At 43.7% G+C, this 20,116-nt stretch overlaps 1 long non-coding RNA gene across 2 annotated transcripts in view; it reads right to left on the minus strand.

The window, feature by feature from the left end:
* Nucleotides 1–20,116, minus strand: part of LOC138445937 (uncharacterized) — a 127,094-nt gene that overhangs the window by 61,618 nt on the left and 45,360 nt on the right. Inside the window, exons 3-4 of one of the 2 annotated variants that reach the window (XR_011259057.1) lie at nt 11,517–11,606; nt 9,136–10,084 (exon numbers count right to left, since the gene is read on the minus strand). This is a non-coding gene — a long non-coding RNA (uncharacterized lncRNA). Of the gene's footprint in view, nt 1–9,135; nt 10,085–11,516; nt 11,607–20,116 lie in introns of those variants that run through there. The other variant, XR_011259056.1, reaches the window with a different exon arrangement.

Raw genomic sequence — 20,116 nt, forward strand, 5'->3', positions numbered from 1 at the left:
AATGAAAGAATGAGGGTTGGTTTAAAGATATTTCGATGAAGAATATTTCATTCATCATAAACCCTCTGGTTGAGAGCATTGATCAACCTTAGAAGGACTGTGTTTGGGGTAGAGGTTAGATCCTAAAGGAACAACAGTGGTTGATAAGCCACCTCCCAAGAGCAAATCCCTGAAACCAAAACTGTATTACCAGGTGTGGCACTTACAATGTGCCAGGGTCTAAGATTTATATACTATCTCGCTTGATCCTCATAATAATGCTTTATGTGGATACTATTATCCTCATTTTACAGATAAGAAAAAAACTAGACTACCTAAACTCACACATTTACAAAGTATCTGAGCTGGGACTTGACCCCGGCAATCTGGGTCCAGACCTATCCTTTTAACCAACCACTTCTGTCCAAAGGATCTGAAATAGAACAACAGGCAGAAATCCTGTCTTTAGGAGCGTTGCCCTAACGGTTGATGAACCATTGTTAAGAGACTGAACTGCTTGCACGGTGGGAGGGCAGGAGGGGATGGTTGAGGAGGGAGGGCTAGGCTAGGGAGAGGGGAAGGAAACCCTGAAAATAAACTTGGGAGAATAGAAATACCCAAGGGTGGATTTCAAGTCGCTGATTCTGCAAAGGTAGGACCTGAATTCTTCCCCCGCCCCTCCTCTGACATAAACCAAAAGTTTACCGTGCTCATTAGTGCATTATTGTCCAATGGATTCTTTTCTGCGGGAGAAGCTCAGAGAAGAGAAAGAGGAGCCATCTGAGCTTTCATAGTGGAGGGAAGGCACCTCCAGGACCGCAGTTTCCCTTGGCCATGGTGGGGCGAGTGGTGCGCCCACCCTGACCAGGATACGCCAAGCAAGGGACCCACGGAGAGAGCAGTCGTGGGGAGGGGCCCTCCGTGGAGGGAGGGAGGCGGCAGAAGGGATCCTGTTGCCTTGGCAATAGAGGCAGCCGCAATAGAGAAAAGAGTGAGAGAATGGAGGGGCGGAGGCCTGAAACAGAGCTGGCGAGCAGAGCTGGGTGGGGGGGGGACAAACCTCAAATCCGAGAATAACATTATTTTCATGGATTAATAGTTTGCCCCCAGGTAGAGAGGCCCTGTGAGGGAATTTTGCCAGAATTCATCCTAAATGGAGACAGGCTAGAGACTTTAAGGCAAAGAGGAGGGGCAAAGTGGGGCTAAGTCACGTGAGTGCAGAGCTGCACCCCAGCCCCCCACTCTCCTTTCCTCTTCCGTTCCTGCCTCCTCCTCCTCTTCCCTCCCCATCCCTTCCCTCCTCCCCCCAACCGCCCCCCATTCTCTAGTTCGGCCAATTTTTGCCTCCCTCCTCTGTGATGCTCAGCTAAGCTGTGATGAACGCAAATGAGAGAAAGGTATGAAAAACGGTCCCTAGACTTAAACGCGGAAAGTATTTATATCTGAAATAAAGTGACTTTTGTTTAGCCCTGAAGAATTTCTAAAGTGGGATGTGGATGAATGGGGTTGGGAGGAGTAGCAGTAGGGACAGGGACGGGAATGACGTGTAAGACTGCCTTTATCTTCCCCTGGACTCTCTGTGCATCCCCCCAACCCCCAGCCAACACACCTCCTGCTCACATAGGCCCCAAAAATACAGTGGGGACAATACTCGGGAAAAGGCTGCCTGAGCCAGGTGTGAAGGGGTGGAGGTAGCAGGTGTGAAGGGGTGGAGGTAGCAGGTGAAGGAGGTGCTCCCAGAATAAGGCCTTGTGCTTGTTAAAGCCAAGGGAGGAGGCCACTGCTGCAGATACAGGAAGCTGTATCTGCATCCAGGGTAACCCTACCAACTCCTGGGGATGGGAGCCCTTGCCCAGTACACAGTATAGCTGATGTTAATATCCGTAATGTGCCAGAAGCAGCTTATCCTTGGAAGACTGGCTGGATGTAGCCGAGACCCTCTGACCTCCCCGTATCCTCTCCGAGCCCAGAGATGCTCAAATTCCAACATTACTGTGGCTTCTTGGGTACCTGCAGGCTAAAGAGAGCTGGGGATATTTGGGTTACACGACAAATCTTTGAAATGTTTTTGCCTTATTATTTTAAATTCAAACCATGTTCCCTGATGTTTTTCAGTCTGTGCCTCCCTAATACCTGAGTGGAAACACAGCTTGGCAGAGTTGCCCTACTGCCCCTCAGCCCCACACTAGCGTTTGGTGGTCTAACCCTCTGCTCCTGGAGCCGCCACGGCCCTGGTCACGCTCACCGTGGGTCAGTGCTTTCTACCCTCTCCCCTTTAATGGCAAGCAGGCAACTACAGATCACAACGGTTATACTTTTGACATACACAACACAGTTTTGTTTTCTTTTTTGATTCTGTTTTTTTCAACTTCTCAGCTTATTTTTGAAGAGTGAGATTGATTTTTTTTTTTTTCCATGCAGTGTGACACTGAGGCTCTGGGAAGGTTTTGTGTCTGGGAAGTCATCCATAACCAACATGAAGGTGTTTATCAAACTTGATGGTGAGTTTTGGCCGTGGAAGGGTGAGACCTAGGAGAGGAGAAGAGCCCTTCTGACTCCAGGAGCAACCAAAAGTACTCAGGAATAGGGGCTGGGCTGTAGATTCTCTGGAAGACAAGAACAGTCAGCAAAGGGGAGGGCCCCTGGCTCCAGCAACTCCCTTAGAGGGGACACAGGGTGTGAAGGGAGGGGCACACGAGGAGGGCACGCAGCACTCACAGAACACTTGCAGTCAGTGACCAACCTCCCCAGCCCTCTCACGCCTCTGTGTTTCATGACCTCTGGTGTCTGTAGGTGCCTGGATTCTGCTTCCTTGCCTCATTCCTCCCCTTCTATAGCGTGGCCACCTTATGTGTAAGTGAAGAGCCAGCATCAGCGGTTCCAGGGGAAATGGCTGGAACAGGGCAGAGCTGGCAATAAGCAAGTACACACCTGTCTGGAGTCCCAGTTGTTAGCTTGGCCATCAGCCCCTGTGAGAGCGGTGACCCTTGAATGACCCTCAGTGGGGAGATGCTGGCACTGGGAGAGGCCAACTGGGGGACTCGTTTACTCAGTCACCCCCAAACTGTCTGCAGGACCACCCTCAGCATCCACATTATTTCTTTTATTTAAAAAAAAGGTTTTTTTTTTTATTTACTCATTTATTTTTGGCCACACTGGGTCTTTGTTGCTGCTCAGGCTTGCTCTAGTTGCAGTGGGTGGATTTCTCATTGTCATGGCTTCTCTAGTCACAGAGCACGTGCTCTAGGGTGCACGGGCTCAGGCCTTGTAGCACCTGGGCTTAGTTGGCCCCACAGCATGTGGAATCTTCCCAGACCAGGGATCGAACCCGTGTCCCCTGCATTTGGCAGGTAGATTCTTAACCACTGGACCACCAGGGAAGTCCCCAAATTATTTCAATTTTATCTTATTTTTCTCTCTCTTCCCTCCTCTCCCCCTTCCTTGCCGAAACTGTTGAATACAGAGTGAGCCACATGTGTTTTTGATATGTCTCAACTGCGTTTCCCCTTGACCTTTATTCCTGTGTGTCTGGTTCTGGGCTTTCCTGATGGTTGCTAATCCTTGGCTCAGCTCAGACGTCTGTCTTCTTGCCTCTCCACCCACATCAGCCCTGTTAACACCAACATGTGACACCTGTTTTGGACAAACATTGGCAGCAGCATCCTCAGACGTTATTTGTAACATCTAGGCCCAGCCAGGGGCTCCTGTCACCCATTCACCAAAATAACAGACTATGAACACTGTGTTTCACCATCCATCACCAATATATTTTAGTTACAAGTAGGACTGCCAGATTTAGAAAATAAAAATGCAGACTGTCCAGTTAAATATCAATTTCAGAAAAACAATAATTTTTTAGTGTAAGTAAAATGCAGAATTTGGAACATGCTCATAAACTTAAAATTGCCTTTTGCTTAATTTCAAGTGGATGTCCTATGTTTTATCTGGCATTCCCAGTTATAAGTCATGCAGCACCAATAATAGCAGTCTGGAACTTACTGACTTAGCAGACTGAGGCATCTGAGGGCTGGGCTGGCTTCAGCACAGCCTGATTGAGAGCAGGGGGTGTGCCTAAATGATGTCCCCCCAAACATGACTTGTTCTTTCTCCACCATCCAGGTCAGCCTCCCCCAGGTTGACTACATTCTCGGATAAGAGTTTTTTGACTTTATGATGACAAGATAGCTGTGGTTTTCCGGACTCATATTCTTAAGATTCAGAGATGGAAAAAAGAGAAAAGTTGTTTTTCTAAAAGCTTTTAAGAATCATTCCAGTTAGATCAGCCTAGATCACATGTCCACTACTAACTCAATCTTTGTGGCCAAGGAAATGTTTACACTGACTGGCCAGGGCTAGTTGCTGGCCTCACAACTAGAGTGGCACATCTACCTGGACCCATGGACCAAAGGAGGGCTATGGAGGGCAGCGGGGAGACCCAAGAACTGCTGCTAAAGAAGGCGAGGTGGATACGGGGAAGGCAAACAGTGGATACTCTGCAGACACTTGAAATTAGAGTGTGCACTGGGCTGTCTTCTTCAAGTTCTGCAGAGCTTACAAAGGCCTGGAGAGAGAGAAGGTAAAGGCAAGACTAGGGCAGTCTGGGGGGCAGTCTCCCACTTTCAAGCAGCAGTGCCATCAAACTGTTGTCATCAACTGCTTCCTAGAGTTGAGCAGCTTCACCCTCCGGCCACTCATCCCAATTGCTCCCCAGTTTGCCATATTGGAGGAAAAACGTGAGACTGTCTAAGAGAGTTGAAGACGGAATGTTTGCATCCTCTCTAGATGCATATGTAGAAACCTGACCCCCATGTGGCTGTATTGGAGATGAGCCCTAAGGAAGCAGTTAAAGTTAAATGAGGTCATGAGGGTGGGGACCTAATGTCATAGGATTAGTGTCCTTTTAAGAAGAGCTGCCCCCCACCTACACCCATCCCTTCCACCCATACACAGCAAGACGGCAACTGTCTAAAGCCAGGAAGGGAGCTCTCCCCAGAAACCAAATTTTCTGACACCTTGATCACAGAATTCTAGTCTTTTTTCTTTTTTAATGTTTATGATCATTTTGAAAATTTGTGTTTATTTATTTTAATTGGAGGACAGTTACTTCATGACATTGTGATGGTTTGTGCCACACATCAACATGAATCGGCCATATGCATACACGTGCTGCCTCCCTCCTGAATTCCCTTCCCGGCCCCCTTTCCATCCCAACGTTGTCACAAAGCACCAGCTTTGGGTTTCCTGCATCGTACATCAAACTCCACTGTTTATCTATTTTTACATTGGTAATGTATATGTTTCAATGCTATTCTCACAAATTTCACTTATTTTTTTTGGCTGCACTAGGTCTTCATTGATACATGCAGGCTTTCTCTAGTTGTGGCAAGTTTTCTCACTCTGGTGGTTTCTCATCCATGCAGAGCATGGACTCTAGAGCTCAGTAGTTGCCACTCATGAGCTCTAGAGTGTGGGCTCAGTAGCTGTGGTACACGAACTTAGTTGCTTCTTGGTATGTGGGACCTTCCTGGACCATGGATTGAACCCATGCATTAGCAGGCAGATTCTTAACCACTGGACCATTAGGGAAGTCCAAGTCTTTTCTTACAACTATGAGAAAATAAACATCTACCCAGCCAGTGGTACTTTGTTATGGCAGCCTAAGTAAGCTAATACAAAGTGTGGCTAAATCTCAGAGGTGCGACTTCACTGTCACACAACATTACAGGTGCAAAAGGCTTTCAGGATGTCTAATGACCTGGAGAGACCTGATCTACCAAATAGCTTTTCTGTGTATCTGCAAGAACAAATGCCTTGGACTGCTGTAATGCCCTCAAGCAGCTCATATTCTGCTGAGGAGAAATAGACACATAAATAGATCATTGTAAAATAATGTGGTTAGTGTACTGACCAGACTATCCATAGCATATCATGTCTATATAATGCATATTCATGAAAAATGGTTCATTTTGAAAATGTTGCTTTCATTGAGAGAAACTTAGTACAGAGTGTACTATATAGTTGAATATATGCCAACTATGACCCCACTAATGTAAACGACAAAGATGCTTTTAAAATGAACAGAATTTGCAAATGTTAATATATTCCACATATTTTAAATGGTAATATGACTTTACCACAAATTCCTCAAGGCAATCAAAAGAAATGTGATATTTAATGAGGAAAGATTTTAACTTAGTCACTGAAAGAGAAGTTATTATGTAACATAATGCTCAAATTCATGGAAAATAATTTTTTTCAAATAGATGTGACTTATTTAAATTGTTTAGTAAGTCTTTGTGGACTTAGCAATCAGTCCAGTACCTAAAACAAAAAACATTTGTGAATGAATGAATGAACAAATGAGTGAAAGAAAGAATGAGAACACTGGGGTTCAAATCTTGGCTTTGTCACAAAGAAATCAATTGCCTTAGGTAAGTAAATTAACCTCCCTGGGAATTTATTTCTTAACCAGTAAAATTGGAGGGTAGAATTTACTAGAGAGTGGAGTGAAAGTTGCTCAGTCATGTCCGACTCTTGGTAACCCCTTGGACTATACGGTCCATGGAATTCTCTAGGCCAGATGGTAGCCTTTCCCTTCTCCAGGGAATCTTCCCAACCCAGGGATCAAACTCAGGTCTCCCGCATTGCAGGTGGTTTCTTTACCAGCTGAGCCACAAGGGAAGCCTATTTATTGGGTATTTCAGTCTTTAGCCACATCACCTTTTGTTCAAATGGAATATTATTTGGAAGATGGAGCTAAGAGGAAGTGTGTGCATGCGTGCGTGGGTGCGTATGTGTGTTTGTCAGGGTGTGTTCTTGGTTCCTTCTTGCCTTCCCCTCCCCTGGTGATCCCTCCTCAAAAGAGTAGAGCCTGAGAGCTCCTGGTCTGGAGGATCCCTGAAGTCATTTTCAATCTGACTGTGGATGACCCTATTACTGTAAACCATGTGGTCACAGAATACTAGTTGAGGAGGTCAGAGAAAACTTAGGTCCATCTATGGAGAAAGGAGGAAAAATGGGACATTTTGAACTGATGGAACTTGGTAACCTGTCTGAGAAGCCATGAACAATAGACAGAGCATCTCTTTAATCTGAGTCCCTTTTAGGTTAGGTTCTTACATGGAAAAGATATAAATTAGGCCCAGAGAGTCAGGCCTTCCAGAAGAATTCAAGGGGCGATTTCCCCAGCACAGTGAAGTGGCTTTTCTCAGCCTTCTCTGTTTAACGCTCTCAGCCAAAACATCACCGAGGAGAACTCCAGGCTTGAGAAAGTCATGCTATTAATACTAACACAGCCCGCCCTGCTGATAACAGATGTGGTTATAATGGGAGCTGAGTGAACAAAAACACATTTCCCCAACTCCAAGCCTCAAGCACATTTTCCATCCTCTTTAACAGACTGAAGCGCTGGCTCAGAGCAGATGTGTTTTCTTGCTCTTTTGTGGGCATTGCTTCGTGCCCTCATTGGAGAAGGAGAAGCTGAGGTCTCCACTGGCAGAGTCTACAGGAGGTGGCCGGCCTGCAGAGGCTCCTTCTCCCTTGTTTATGGAAACTGCTTCAAGGCTGGTGCTATGAAGGCCTTTTTGTTTATACAAATCATTCCGAGATAACACATTTCTCAGAGAAAGTCTCCAAAAAGCTGAGCACTGCTGAGCTGAGCCTTCTTCACAGTCTTATGACTTATGCCTTGGCCAAAACCACCTCCATAACATACAGCCATGAGCTTCATCCTGTGATACTGAAAAACCACATACCACCTGGAAATAGCCTTGAGGAACTCATGCAGTAAGAGACCGAACCCCCCAATTTTACCCTCCCAAAGCCAAGCCACCTTGATCACTTTGTCAGCCCAGGAAGTTTTTCTGGAGAAGAGAAATGATGACATGAGAGCTGTATACCGTGTCAGTGGCAGAGGGCCGATCTGAGCTTCTGGCTTCTAATCTTGCCCTTAATAAATTAGTTCAGCTACTTCTTTGTACAAATTTACTTCCTGTAGACTACAGGGAGAAACCATTGTCAACAGCATGCATTTTATAGACAAGTTCCAAACCACATAGCATTTAATTTTTTGCAACACAGCCCTCTGTGCTGAAAGGTTAGCTGTGGCTCTCTGAATAGCTTTCATCTGAGTGTCTGGCAGGAAGGAATCTGATTTTCCAATGGATCAGTATTAGCTAAAATGTTTGTCATTATATATCCCCTGGAGTTCTCTATGCTTTGTTGGGTCAGCTCTTGTCCTTTCTGGCAATAGCCTGAAATCACTGTCAGGGATCTTGGGTTACACCACAGCTGTGAGGTCACCCCGGAAAGCTCTTGTTTAGACTGAAATTAAAGTCCTTGACTGGATACTTAAGCTTTCCCTTCCCTTTGTCCAAACTCCCAAGGATGGAGCACCCCAGCCAGTGTCACCCCACATCTGTATTATGTCTACCAAAGATGAGTTTTAGTCACCCAGAACAGCATACTTTAAATATTGTCTAGTCTGGCTACAAGGCAATGTCTACAGTATGATCCATATTTGGTTATAATATATATGCTAAGACTGGAAGGAAGTTCCCCAATCAATAACTGTCTTTCTCAGATGGTAAAAATCTATATGATTTGTTTTCTTCCTTCATCCTCATATTTCCCAAAATGTCTACAAAAAGTAGGTATTATTCTTAGAGTAGGGGAAAAAAGTATGTGTGTGTGTGTGAGTGAGTGTGATATGGCTTATAATGCTATAACCAATATAGGGTTTGCTCTCCAAAGGGCTCAAGCTCTGAAACCTAGACTGTTTATTGAATTTCCTAGGAAACAATTTTTGTCTCTATTTTTCAGGTGTGTGCATGTGTGTTAAGTCGCTTCAGTCGTGTCCGACTCTTTGCAACTTTATGAACTGCAGTGTGCCATGCTCCTCTGTCCATGGGATTCTCCAGGCAAGAATACTGGAGTGGGTTGCCATGGTCTCCTCCAGGGAATCTTTCCAACCCGGGGATCAGATCCAGGTCTCCTGCATTGCACACGGATTCTTTACCATCTGAACCACCAGTGAAGCATCATCAGCCTACTACTACCCTTCAATTGTAGAGACAACTTAGGAAACATTGCTAAAAAATTTCAGCACTCCCACTAATTAGGATGAAGCCGGCAGAAAACGACAGGATCCCAAATCAATAACTTAACCTTTAAACATTTTATTTGGATACATGTCTATGCTTAACTGATTACAAAACATACTTATTATCGAAGGGATGACCACAGCAGGCACTTTGATCTGTTTCTCTTCTTCCACTGAGCTGATGCCGAAAGTTGCTCAGGACTATGACTCTGAAGTGCAGGGTCTGGATGGTTTGTTTCTTTTCCATTTGTCCAGACAGAACCTTAAATGTCTCAGCGCCTCAGGGGCTCAGGGAAAGGGCTGCATGATTTTGTCTTCCAGCTTAGTCCTCTGACTCAAAGGAGAAACAAATTGTATAAAGCTGTCCAAATAACTCTGATATGCCTAGATTCTGGTTGTATCAAGATGGTTTTGAGGCAAAACATGAACCAATAATAAAAACACAACATGCAGAATACATTGATGATTATAAGCTAAGACTACAGCCAAGAGTACAGCAGAGGGGAAACCTGGGGAACCTTCCACATGGCACTTCAGGGTTCTCCAGTCTTGAAGTTCTTAAGAGTGCTGATGTCCAGAACCAGCCAATGTGGGCTTGAACCTGGTTCTGCATTTACTTGCCATATGACAGTGAAAAAAAAATTGCTAGAGCTTCCTGAGTCTCAGGGACCTGACCCCATCTTCCTCCCTCATAGGCTTCTTAAGAGAATGTCTTGAGAGAAGGTCAGGAGCCTTTAAGCCCAGCAAGCAGCACGGTGAGCACTCCTGGGGGGTCTGCAGTAGGACCACCAGGCTCCCAGCTCCCCGGCACTCCCCCCAACCCCAAAGCAGCTCTGTCCCTCCAGCTTCCTCCTGGTGGAGGCATCTCCAATGCCCAGAGATGAGAACTTGGACGTGAAGAGGGAGGCTTTGATTTCTCAACGTGACTGCCCAAACCTCCCTCAAGGTTGGCTGAGGGATGAAGAGGACACATCCCGGAACTCTGCTTCCCCAGCTGTGCTCAGCCTGGGTGGGAGAGAGAGGCAGAGGCACATGGGAATACTACAGTTCTGAACATGACTCGGCTACTCTGGGTTCAAGAATGGACAGTAAGCCCCAGCCTGGCTTTTATCTCTGTGGCGAACTTTCAGAGCAGGTGATACCCGCACTGAGTGGTATGGCAAATGCTGGCATGGACGTAAATAATACCAGTTTAGCTCTTTTTCTAATTGGCCGCCTTCCACCTGGACTCCGCATACACTACCACCTCATTTGTTCAGTTATACTGGGAGCAGAATTGATAGTTTTGTGTTTCCTCTATACACTGGAGACTGGGTAAGACACCCTCGCAGTGGCTCCTGGAATTCATACAACCATCCTGTGATGTCTATAGGTACAATACTGTCACACTGACCCTACGGGGAATGACACTCAGGTTGCTGATGGGAAGAAATTTGTCCCACTTCACATGGCTCATGGTGTCTGAGGTGAGATTGAAGGCTCATCTCACTAGCAACGAGAAGCTATTTTCCCAAGACTTACACAGTAAGTCCTCTAAAAGGCAGCTAAAGTACACAGCATGGACTCTATGTACTAAAGAGAGTATATTTTATTCATAAGCAATGCGATCTCCCAGGGCCTTGCTCTGAGGATTTTGTTTTCTTCAAGTAGCAGGAGAGAGAATGAGTTTCCTCTGTGATGTAAGTGAATCTCATTGGCTCCCAGTGATGCCTTCCTGTGAGGACAGTTTAGTCCAGACATGCCTATTGGACCACCCAGAACCTATTTTGTGCTGGTCTCCCTGATGCCGCACCCCTCCATGTTAATTAAGAGTTAGGATCAAGGGACTTCCCTGGTGATCCAGTGGTTAAGAACCTGCCTTTCAAAGTAAGTGATGTGGGTTCGACCCTTGGTCAGGAATCTAAGATTCCACATGCCATGGAGTAACGAAGCCTGAGCTGCAACTACTGAGCCTGAGCACTCTGAAGCCCAGGTATCACAATTCGAGAGTCCAGCTAGAGTCCGTGCACCACAAGGAAAGATCTGTATGAGGCAATGAAGCTCCCACGGGCCGCAATAAAGACCTGATGCAGTCAAATACATAAGTAAATAAAAGAGTTAGGATCGAGAGCCTAGTTTTTGAGTCTAACCCTACAGATACAAAAGAAAAGGTTTGTCTTCGTTCCCAAGTCTAAAAATGAAGAAATAGGTTAGTGAACTCAGATGCTCGGATGATGAAGTCTCACTGAAATTTACACTTGACTGGAGAATCCCTTGGTAAGTCTACTTAATCACTTACCAGAAAGATGTTCTTTGAAACAATCACAAATGTGATTTGAAGGAAAAAATGTATTCTTTTATTCTCCATTCCTAAAATAACTTACGGCAAATCATTTGGGGCATGAGATCAGTCACACAAGAAGGGTTTTTTAAAAATTTAGATCTATGTTTATTTTACCTTTACTTTTGAAGGGTTCCGTGTGGCTCTCGCTCAGCTCTGATTTATTGACCAACAATAAGACATGTTCATTAAGAATTCGTCTGGATCCTGCAAAAGAAATACTTTTTAAAGTGTTTTGAAGCAATGGAGTCATTGCCAGTAATACCCATTAAGGCATTTCAGATAAGATGGATTTGAGCACTCAGAACTGCCAGTCCCATTGTAATGGTGATGAGTAAAGCCCACCACCATCCAGCTTGAAGAGTCAACGGTGGATTAGAATAGTCACCACAGTACAACCTAGAAAACCAAGACTTGACTGGTTAAGAAGCAGGGGGTGAGAGTCAACCTTTTAAGATGTCCTCATATGAGTGTAAGTAGGAAGAAAAAATTTTTTCAAGTCAAGGGCTCATAGGGTAAGTTTGAACAATTTCAGCAGCTAGCAAAGGGACTTTGTTAGACTCAGAATTGGCATTCATCAGATTTGTCCGTTAGATTCACTCTCTTTTCCATGCTACACTCAACATCTCAAGATGCTTAGACATTAGCCAGTTGTTATGAAGACTGCATGTTTGTTATTATTTTATAGGCTTGTGGGGTTATTTTTTACAATAAAATTTTAGAAGTTTATAGTTGTCTGATAAAGATTCAGCCTTGCCAAAATTTTGGCATGCCTTGTTTCAGCCCCCTCCCCAGAGTAGATTTTTATTAGGATAATTTGCTATAATGATGTTTTGTGAGAGAGGAAGTTTTCAAGAGACATAATTTTGGAAACAGGCCGGGATACTCAGATGTGCTGTCTTTGAATTCCTAAATCCTTTCCTATTTTAACACCACTTGATTCTAACAGCTATTAAGTAACCCTGGAAGAAGTGCCAGAATTTTCTTCAGTAATCATAAATCATACACACCAATGCCAAATTCCTTAAACAAAAGTTAGGATGGAAGGGCAGGCACAGAAACACACACACAAGACGGATCACAGTGTAGGCAGAGCAGATTTTTCTGAAATCCCTCTTTGTGAGCAGAGTTGAGGGGCTGTGAAAGGGAAGCCCATTTTTTTCTCTAACAATGGTATTCTCTGCCCATAAAGATGTTTCTAGCAGGGGTGAATCTGAATGCATCCATCCACACACTCCAATTTTATATCTTTTATGACTAAAAATTTTAGTTTTGCAAGATGGCTGCCTAAACTAGACATGGAGGAGGGGAAGGGGACGGAAATGAGCAGTCTGAAGCCCCAGAACAGGAAAATGCATCTTCTTGACCTTGGCCATGTGACAAGATACACACTGGCCAGAATGACCACTTGTTCTTGATGCCCTTGTTCAGGCCAAGAGACTCTGTGACATGTTATTGGGTTTATAAATAATGTGAGAGAAAAGTCATGGTCCCTAAGTCAGCATCTGCTTTTTGTATCCTGAAAGGCCCTAAAAATTGGCATTTTGTAGTCACTTGGGCAGAAGTGAAGATTATGGGAGGAAAAAAGTGTGAGAAAAGCACTAGTATAACTGGTTGGGAGCACAAGTCTCAGGCCAGAAAGTGCTGGTTCAAGTTCTGACTACCACTTAGGGCTGCCAGCTTCGGGCAAGCTTCTTTAACCTCTTTGTGCCTTTGTTTCCTCAACTGTAAGATGGGGGCTCATGCACCTATCATATATACATACATATACATATGTGTATATGTATATACAAATACACAAGGACACATGCATATACACCTTATCCATATACATGGTGCTAAGTCTACAGGTAACATGTTACTAGTTAAATGCCAAATAGGTGCCAGACTCCACACTGAGTGCTTTTATATAAAGTTTTATTTGGGCCTTCCTAGGTGGTGCTAGTGGTAAAGAACCCACCTGCCAATGCAGGAAACATAAGAAACGTGGGTTTGATCTTTGGGTCGGGAAGATCCCCTGGAGGAGAGCATGGCAATCCATTCCAGTATTCTTTCCTGGAGAATCCCCATGGATAGAGGAGTCTGGCAGCTTACAGTCCACGGGGTCACAAAGGGTTAGACACGACTGAAGTAACTGAGCACGCACTCCTTGCTGTGAGCTTCCCTGGTAGATCAGCTGGTAAAGAATCCACTGCAATGCGGGAGACCTGGGTTCAATCCTTAGGCTGGGATGCTCCCCTGGAGAAGGGAATAACTACCCATTCCAATACTTTGGTCTGAGAATTCCATGGACAGAAGACCTTGGCAGGCTATATATAGTCCATGGGGTCACAAAGAGTTGGATGCAAGTGAATGACTTTCACTTTATTTAATCTTCCTGTGTGCTGTGCTCAGTTGCTCAGTCGACTTTATTTAATCTCTATAGCACACTTAAAAGGCAGGTAATATTATTTCCATTTTATAGGTAAAGACATTGAAGTTCAGAATGCTCAGGTGTATATGTGAGTATGAGGCCTGCCTAGAAAGTATCAGACCCAAGTGTGTCTGCTCCAGCATTGTATCGGACACCATTGGTGACCCCAGCTCACTTCAACAGCTTTTTGATAAACACATACATTATAGTCTAGATTATTACATTGGTAATCAATTTGATAGATTAGAAAATTACTCCTCTGCCCATCATCATTTGTCTAACTTATTAAAATTAATAGGCAGCATTGGAAAATACATTTGACACCTGAAACTGAGTCACTCTTCTCCCAAGGCCCACTCTGGGCCCCGTGCGTCGTGGGTTTCAATGCTGTTGGAAGGGAAGAGAGTAGTTGCTGCTTTCTTCCCCTCTGCACCAGAAAGGAGGGGCCAACAAATGCACAGGTGCCTCTCGACAAAGTGATGAAGCCCAGGGCAGCCTGCCTTCCTCACCTGGGGAGCCTCTGCTAGCTCTGTTGCCAGGAAGTCGTTCTCAGATGGGCTATCCTTTGGGGGCAGCAAAGCACTCAGGGATTTGGGAACAGGGCTTTCCTCACCAGGAACACTCAAGCAGGAAGCCAGCCTTCCTCACAGGCTGCCCTGCTTGGCTTCCTGGTTCTACACGAGGGAGAGGGAGGAAAATGCAACAGAAGAACACTAATCAAGAAGAAAGAAAAACAACAGCACGGCAAGCGACAGTGTTGAAAGAGCACAGTGATTTGAGTGCATGAGAGATGTTGTAGTCTTGGTTGACATTTATCTGCCAAGCACTGACAAAGTCATTTGGAAACTTCTCTGGGGTTCTTCTGCTTGGGCGCAGGGCCTGGGGATGGGAGAAGAGGGCTAGTGGTAAGAGAAGAGCCCAGAGAGGTAACACGTAGAAGACCAGCAGGCTGGACCCTATGACACCACCATCAGAGAGAGGCTTGCAAGGGCTTGGTCTCTGCAGGGCATGTGGGCTGGGCATGGCCAGAGAAAAACATAGCTCACTGGGACATCCAGAGATGAGCTTGTAACCTAATTAAAGTTACAGACTAAAGCTTTACTGTACCTTGCATGCTTGCATGCTTAGTCCCTCAGTCGTGTCTGACTCTTTGAAACTCCATGGACTGTAGCCCACCAGGCTTCTCTGTCTGTGGAATGCTCCAGGCAAGAATACTGAAGTGGGTAGCCATTCCCTTTTTCAGACAGTGGAATACTATTCAACCTTAAAAAGGAAGGAAATTCTGCAATATACTACCACATGGATGAAGCTTGAGGACGATATACTAACTGAAATTAGGGGAAAATGTCAAGTTATTATTTAATGGGCATAGCAAAGATGGAAAGAGTTATGGGGCTGGATGGTGATAATGGCTTCATAGCAATGTGAATATATTCAATACCACTGAACCATGTATTAAAAATGGTTAAATGGTTAGGATGGTAAATTTCATGCTGTGTGTATTTTAACACAGTTAAAAAAAAACAATCAATTTTTAAAACTCAATTGACTGTAAATATAAGTATTTACTTCTGGACCCCCAGTCCTATTCCAGTGATCTGTATGTCTATCCTAAACCAATACCACACTCTCTTGAATACTGTGGCTTTGTAGTAAGCTTTGAAGTTGGGAGGCATGAATCATCCAACTTTGTTTTTCTTTTCCAAGGTTGTTTTGACTATTCTGTGTCCCTTGAATTTCCATATGGATTTTAGGATCAGCTTATCAGTATCTGTAAAATGGCAGCTGGGATTATAAATAGGGATTACATTGAATCTCCCAATTCCCTATATCTGAATTGTAGATTACATCTACAGTGATCAGTTTAGGAGTATTAGAGACATATTTTTAAGTTAACAAACTAAAAAGATTAGCCACTCCCCATCCCCCGTCCCCTGTCACCCTCACCCTTCAACTCCTGTCTTTGGGCCTCTCTGAGCCCAATTCTTACATCTACTAACAAAAGAAAATAGTGCCTACCTCAGAGATCGCCAGATAATTAAGTGAGGCAATCTACATGAAAGCACTGTAAGGACTACAAAATACTGTGAAGACTAGAGATGTGATTAAATCTATTTTCATAGTGCTTATAAACTGAAAAATGGATTAAAACTTACACATTGAAAACAAATACTTACTGTCCCTTCCAAGCTGGTCATCTTGAGAGATTATGCCTTTATTCTGATAATGCTACATTGCTTGAAATATTTCTTTCAGTAACTCTTTTACACTTCTCCTTTATTAATTTAATAAATCCTTTATTTAACTGAACACAAATATTTTAAAGCAAATTAATACATATAACTTACATTTTTAAGGATCAAATTTGTATGTCAAAATACATCTGTATTGATATACTTGTTTAGAAAACAAGAAACTCAGGGATTAAAAAATAGAAACTAGAAATAACTATATAATTTTTGTCTTCTAATACAAATGGTTTCTTGATCTACCTAGTGTCAGTGAGTTCAGGTTATTATAATTTCACATTAGCTGCTCATACTTAAAATCCATTTAAAGTCAAAGACTTCATTACAATATGCATCACATTACTTTGCAAATCCTCAATGATGGCAAATCATTGCAAACTACTGGTTTTGAAAGCAAATTTTGTTTCTTGAAATGATCAGAGTCACTGGGAGTCAAGTCTGATGGCTCCATGAAGAACGTGATCAGTCTGGGTATTTTCAGGACTGAAGTGTTACTACCAACTAATCATTTTTTTCCTGAATTAATACTTAAAATTTTGTGTGCTTAAATGGCAGTTGTCCTACAAAGAAGTCCCTGGCCTGGGCAGCCACCTATTTGTGATAAACTGATAAACTGATTGAGAAAATAATAAGTATGTCATTCCCCGGCTATGACTGAGAAGCCTGTCAGTTGCTTCCCCTCCTTCCTCACCCCTTACCCAATTCCCTGAAACATGGTTTTTCAACATTGCCACTGTCAGCTTTGGGGTCAGGTAATGCTTTGTTGTTCAGGCTGCTTCCTGGGCATTGTAGGATGGTTAGCAGCATCCTCGGCTGCCACTAGATGCCAATCACAACCCCCCAGTCATAACCATCAAAAAGGCCTCCAGACAATGCCAAAGGGACTGTGGCAGGCAAAATCACCCCTGGCTGAGAACCACTACCCTTGAGTATATCCTAGAGATTTGGACTTCCATTGCTCCAAGGGATAGATTTTAAATGTCTAAAGTCTAAACCAAGAACCTCAAACGCAAATGCTTCCAGGAGCAGGCAGGTCATTTATATTGCTGAGGTAGACCAGATGTTTAAAAAATGATGTCCCCACAAAATTGGCCAGAAATTGACACAACACTATAAAGCAATTATCCTTTGATTAAAAAAACAAATAAATGTTTAAAAACAATGCACATACTAGTACAAGAAATATTTCACTTTCCTCTTCACTGTAAGATAAGAAATAGGGCAAGTGTGATGAGTAGGCCACTGAATGGTCAACCCCAGTGTTGAGAAGCAATAGGGCTTGGTAAGGCTAGTGAGCTGGAGAGTCCATGCACAGTCTAGACAGAGTCTGTAGTCAGTCATTGTCATTTCATGGCCTAATGTTGTAGGGCTTTCAATTTGGGGGAAAAAGTCAGAAGTTAATGTTTGTGTTTGTTTATAAAATCTCTTGATTTTTTATGCATTGCTAATTAAGTCAAAATGTTTAAAAACTTGTATGTGGATTATTGTGCCTGAACTCTGGCCTGAGATTTGCTTCCCTGCTTGGAGGCACAGAACTGGACTGACTTGAGGGAAGGAGATGGAAGCTGTGAGAGAAGGGAGGTGGTCTGGCTCCCAGAAGCACTTGACCCCAAGGAACTGGGTTCTGGAAAGACAGGGTCAAGTCCCTCCCATTTTGAGTAGCCCCTCAAAGGGAGTAATTGAATCCCTGCCAAGGCTCTCTGCATGTGTGTGGGGACCAGAACATTGAGCCCCAGACAGGTTAAATGACTTCTAGAGTTACTAGATTCCTGGTTTTCAGCCCACTACTTTTTCTACCACAATGTTCAACATCACAAAATATGTACTAGTCTACCTTGTGTATGCGTTAGTACAGTCGTTATTTATTTTTTCAGTTATCATGTTCTCAGAAGCGGGCCTTTTAAAAGCATGTTTAGAAATTGAGATGTGTATATTCATACATACAATTCATGATTTTAAAGTGCATGCTTCTGTGGTTTTAGTATATTCACTGTGTGGTACAGCTACCACCACTTTCTAATTCCAGAACATTTCTATCACCCCAAAAGGAAACGCTGTACCTATTAGCAATTACTCCTCATTCTCCATTTCCTTCAGGCCCTGGCAAACAGTAATCTACTTTCTCTCTCTATGGATTTGCCTGCTCTGGACATTGATGTAAGTGGAATCATAAGATACGTGACCTTTGTGTCTGGCTTCTGTCACTTAAATATGGTGTTTTCAGGGTTTATTCATGTGTCAGTCCTTCATTCCTTCTTATTTTATGGGCTTTCTATAGTGGATTCTAGACTGAAAGAAGAGTAAGGGTCTTTCCCACTGAAGATATTTTTCCTGGAGGTAGAACTTAGGCGTATCTGATCTGGGGAACATGCAGTCCTTATCCAGCAGGCAATTTCATTGCATACAACCCGCCACGTGGACTTAATTTTCTCCCTCTTTGTACATACTTTCTCTATTCAGTGGAAGAGGCCCCATCACAGGAAGCTTGCTTTCAAATTCAGCTAGGATATTGTGACCGCCTTGTCTACTCTTTAGCAATAATGTAACTCGGGGTGCAATCAGGCAAATGTTGCCCTGTAATTAATTCCCTTGCTGAAATATAATAAGAAGTCACAGAGGAAAATTCTGCTAGACATTCTGCTAATTGTGGCTGAATATAGCCCAGGGATACTGAGTCCATTCTTCTCAGGCACAGTTCACCTAACAGAGTGCTCTGCCGAATACATACCTTGGAAGCAGATTTATTTAAGCTACAGCTATTAAATACAATTCATTCATTGTCTTGTTTCGGAACTTGGGTTGGGTTGGGGGTGGGGTGAGGTGAGGTGGGGAGGCTGGGCTTCCATTTGCTCTTTTTCAGCAGGAATTTGTTATGCTTTCCTTGTGTAATAAAATATCCCCCAAATGTGATGGTTCTATAAGTGGGAAAGCAGGACTATCATGGAATCCATTCTAAGTTGGCTTATTATTTTTCATATTTTTCAAATAAAGCCAAAGGCTTTATTTTTTAACATTCAAATCTCTTTTAACAGGTTATATTGATCACTCAGAATTTTTGGATTTTGTGATTTTTTTTAAAATTTTCATTACTTTCTAGAAACTCCTTTACTAGCTGATTTTCAAAGTGATTTCTTGGAGTAGGTGAAATGTTTCAGAAACCAGGAAGTCTTTCCTCAGGCAAGTTCATGGATAATTTGATGTGTTTTCTTAAGGAGTTTAGGTAAGATTTTATTCAGAGTATTTGAGATAGGGAGGAAGGAGATGAGCTGGAGGCGAGCCGCTACTTGATGGCAGGACACTGTGGCAAAGTCCAGCATTATTTTTCTGTCAAACATGAAGTCCTGCTTACGCGCCTCATGTGAACGGAGAACGGCATGTTATGTAGAATTTTTCTTCAGGAGCTCGTTGTTAAGAGGATCTACAAGCCCATCCACTCTCATGGTGCCTGTTGTTTGGTTGACCCACCGTGTTCTCTTGCCCACCTCCAATCATGACATGGTTATGTTCTCAGACTGCAGCTAGGAAAGGTCTTCCCAGGAGGCTCTAGCAGTAAATAACCCACGTGCCAATGCAGGAGACACAAGAGATGCTGGTTTGATCCCTCGGTCAGGAAGGCCTCCTGGAGGAGAGCATAGCAACCCACTTCAGTATTCTTGCCTGGAGAATCTCATGGACAGAGGAGCCTTGCAGGCTACCATCCATGGGGTCGCACAGAGTCGGACACAATTAAAGTGACTTAGCATGCAGCAGGCATGCACGCAGCTAGGAAAGGCCACGTGACACAGTTAAATGAAGAAAGCATTTGCTTTCTTGGTAAAAGAGGAAAATGTTGTCACTGTGACCCACTTTTCCTTTTCTTCTTTCCTTGAAAGTTGTGTAATGCCTGGAGCTATAGCAGCCTTTGGGGGCCATCACCGTGTGATGATAAGGAAAGACTGAGAAAACTGCAGAAGTATTAGCATGCATCACTGAGCTGAGCTGATGAATCAACATCATTAACTGCCTCCTTTTACCCTTCGGGTGTTTGGAGAAATGCAAGCCCTGTTTGTTGAAAT

The sequence above is a fragment of the Ovis canadensis genome, chromosome 9 (assembly GCF_042477335.2).
Source record: "Ovis canadensis isolate MfBH-ARS-UI-01 breed Bighorn chromosome 9, ARS-UI_OviCan_v2, whole genome shotgun sequence".
Taxonomy (NCBI): Eukaryota; Metazoa; Chordata; class Mammalia; order Artiodactyla; family Bovidae; genus Ovis; species Ovis canadensis.